A 4,156-nucleotide genomic window follows, 5' to 3' on the forward strand; every position below is an offset into this window, starting at 1 on the left:
CTTCTCAATATTAATTCTCTACTCGTTGATCACTTGGAGGGCGCGGTGCTCGCGGACCCTCAACTTTGAAATTACTCCATCTTGCAAAGAGTGGAGTGCTTCACGCGGGAGCGCTGCCAGGTACAATCCTACTCCCTTCAAAGCGCTGACTGTGGGCCTGTTAGCGTCATTTTCTATTGTTAGTGCTCCATCTGGCAGCACTAACGCACTAGAAGCCTTCGTGCACAACATATTGACAGCCTCTGATGTGCCGATAACCAAGCTAGTAGACGTCGTGCCAACCTGCGACACGTGGGCCTGCAACTCCTGCTTGGATGGCCCCTGGGACGATCTGTAGTTGCTTTTCAAATTGCTGTAAGGCCTCCATGGTGACATCTCTGACTCAACTACTTCTGGGGCGGCTTCTTTGACGTATTTCTCCATCTCTTGTGCCCGCTCTTTGACCACTTGTTTTGTATTGATAACTTCTGGGGGTGATGACATAACACTCTCTATTAGTACTCGCGACATCTCAGGCAAGTTTGTAAATGCAGGGGTCTATTTGAGAGCTACGAAAAACTCTGGGTCCATAGGCGTCTAAGAGATCAACAACTGAATACTAAAAATGCCAAGTGTTTCTTACTGGACAACCACTTGTAATTTATAGGGCAATTTGAATTCAAATCCGACTGTTCCCCCCAAAATCGGTTCATTAATGCTAGATTGGTGGTAGATTTTTAAGGATCTAAGCCATAAATTTCGTCTTAAATGTTGGTCGCCCGCTCCATTTGGCCTCACTTATGCTGTATTTTCATGAATAGTGACTTTAACGGTCACTTTCAAGCTGACCCGCGCGATTTTTCCCTGGGTAGTGCAACTCCCTCCGCACTGTCACGGACCCAGTGACACGTCCTTGTTTTGCACCATCTCCCAATCGCCTAGCTCCCCAACTTGGGCAGTGTAGTTTATAGTCCCGTGGCTTCTTTCACCTGCCTGGAGTGCTAAGACTGTGCTACTTTCATTTAGTCACCTGGCCAGACCGCCGGTGTATGGCTTCAAGCGACTGTTATTCACCTTTCCTTGGAAGGGTTTTCCATTTAGCTTGTCCAGCTATACCGCTTCTCCATTGGTAATCTCCTTAATAACATAAGGCCCTAACTAATGCATCCTGAATTTTCCTGGAAATTTATCATAGTTACTATCATACAACAAAACCAGATCAATTACCTTAAATGTGCACAACTTGATGTGTCGATCATGCCATGCTTTTTCTCGTTGCTTTTGGACCCGCTGGTGACATCCAGCTAAAAATATTTCTTCTTCGAGCTCATCGAGCTGCGCGAGCCTCTCCTCCAGGGCTCCGCGATCCATCATACCTGTGAGCGCTGTTATGCGCAGACTAGGCACGATGTATTCCATAGGCATTACGGCTTCCACACCATAGACAAGCCTAAAAGGGGTTTGTCCCGTCAACTTCTTGCATGTCGTTCGATAAGCCCACAATACTGTAGGTATGCGTAGGTCCCAATCACTTCGCTGAGCATTGCAAACCTTGGTCAGCACGTTTTCAAGCACTTTGTTGAATGCCTCCACTGTCTCGTTAGCCTGTGGGTGATAAGGTGTGCTCTTCTGGTGATATACCTAAAATTCCTCTGTTAGTGTGTTGATCGTCTCATTCAGGAAGTGCGTACCATGATCACTCATCAATATCCTTGGGAATCAGAATTGTGTCAATACATGCTCAAATAAGAACTTTGCGGCCGTCGCGCCCATGCAATCCTTCACTAGCTATGCTTCTGCCCAATGAGTCAAATACTCCATTACAGTGATAATGTACCTCGCTCCTGTCTTCCCCTGTGGATGAATGGGTCCTACAAAATCTATTGCGCACTTCTTGAAGGGTTGCAACGTCATTTGTGGATTCAAAGGCATTTCATCCCTCTGTGATGGCCCACCTATTCATTGACATACATCACACGGCTTACAATATTCTTTTGAATCCTGATGAAGTGTTGGCCACCACAACCTTGCGCGTAGAATCTTCTTCACGGTTGCTCTCCCTGCATAGTGTCCTCCCGCGATGCCCCCATGAGCGTTCATGAGGATGATTCTTCTTTCAAACTCAGGTACATACCATCGCAATATCTCATTAGTCTCCACCTTGTATAAATGCCCAAAAATGACAGAGAAATATGCCGCGTGCACCACTAATTCCTTCTTTTGCTGGACAGAGTATCCTTCTAGTGTAGTTCCTGTTGTTAGGAAGTGTATTGTATCCTCGAAATGACCATCCACGACATGCACTGCAAATAGCTACGCGTTAGGCAATTCTTCTTCCAAGTTAGTAGGTTCCTCCCATATTTCGATGCGCAACAGATGGTCTAGTCCTGCGTTCAATCGTCCAGGCTTCACAACAAATTCAAAATTGTACTCTTGGAACAATAAGATCCATCTGCAGATTCCCCCCCCCCCCACAACACAGGCTTATTGACCAGGTACTTCAACGCGAAGTGATCCGTATACATCTTAAAATGGCCTCCTAGCAAGTAGTGCCAGTACTTCTGGAGCGCATACACCATAGCTAGCCCCTCACGTTCAGTGGTAGAGTAGTTCTTCTCTGCTTTGGATAATTTGCAGCTTGTGAATGCAATAGGATGGTCCAAGCCTTCTTCGCCATCCTGTGTTAGTACTGCCCCCAACGCTATACATGATGTGTCGACATGTACATGAAACTCTTTCTTCCAGTTCAGGAAGACTAGAATCGGCGCGGTAACCATCTTTTCTTTCAATATATCCAAGATTTTCTTACAGTCATCGTTCCAGCAGAACATGACATCCTTCTTCAACAATTTTTCCATCGACATGGTGATCTGGGCATAACTTTTGATAAAATTTCTATAATATCTTGTATGTCCCAAAGTAGTGTGTAGTTGTTTCACACTCCTCGGCGCTTCCAAGTTCAGTATCACCGTGATCTTCGCAGGGTCTACCATCAGTCCTTGTCTGCAAACCACATGCCCCAATAGGTTCCCAAAAGGAACACAAAATAGACACTTCTTGAGATTGAGCGCGATCTGGTATCTTCGATAGGTATCCAACATCAAGCGCAAGCTTGCTACATGGTGCTTAACCAACCCAAATACAGTCCAGTCATCAAAATATACCTCTAGGAACTTATGAATAAATTCCTTGAATGTTGCAACAACCACGTGCGAAAAGATTGCAGGCGCATTCTTCAATCCAAACAGCATTACAGTGTATTGAAAACAACCCCACTCAGTCGCGAAGGTTGTCTTGCTCTTATCCTCCGGTGTAATTTTGATTTGGTGGTACCCAGAGAACCCATCAGTAAAGGAATATGCTTCCTGGCCACCTACATTGTCCAACACTTCATCCGTGAACGAAGTCGGGAAAGGATCGTGCACGCAAGCGTCATTCAGTTTTCTGAGATCCACGCATATCCTTATTTCATCCTTCTGCTTCTTCTCTTGTACCACCATTAGGCTTACCCAATCAAATTCTTCCACGGGCTCAATGATGCTTGCCGCTAGCATTTTCTCTAGCTCTAAGCGGACCTTCTCCTTGTATTTTGGATTGAGGTGGTAAGGCCTCTGCTTAACTGGCTTCACGTCGGGCTTTAACATGATCTTCATCACTCCTATGTTTCTGATGATTCCTTTTAGATCCGTAAGCTTGGTAGGGAATAAGTCATGTTATTCATGGAGAAATTCAATGACCTTATCCATCGTCGTGTCATCCCAGTAGTCTCCAATCTTCGCGAATTTGGGATTTGCCTCCATACCAATGTTCACTTGTTTTATTTTCACCAGTGCGGTTATATCAGGGTTCTCAATCTGTGGTCCTTGAACCTCATGGTGTCCTTCTGTTTCTGGAATGTTAATCTTCCGCAGATCCTCGTCCTCTGCTTCAGCAGTTACATTATAACATTCGAGCACGTGACTCAGCTAAGTAGCCCATTTAGGCTGAATCAGGTCTAAAGGATCCTGCGGTATCCTAAAGATGGCTTCTTTCACCTCTTGTAGCACTTCATCAATACTATCAAATCCATCCTCAAAACTGAATGTCATCATGAATCCTTCACGTAGGATATCCCATTCGCTTGTCCCATGGCGAAGCTCTATTTCTATATACCAATTCATTGGGATAACATCCAGGG

The sequence above is a fragment of the Pinus tabuliformis genome, chromosome X (assembly GCF_031772625.1).
Source record: "Pinus tabuliformis cultivar Carrire ecotype Pingquan chromosome X, CPIR1, whole genome shotgun sequence".
In the NCBI taxonomy this organism is placed as follows: domain Eukaryota; kingdom Viridiplantae; phylum Streptophyta; class Pinopsida; order Pinales; family Pinaceae; genus Pinus; species Pinus tabuliformis.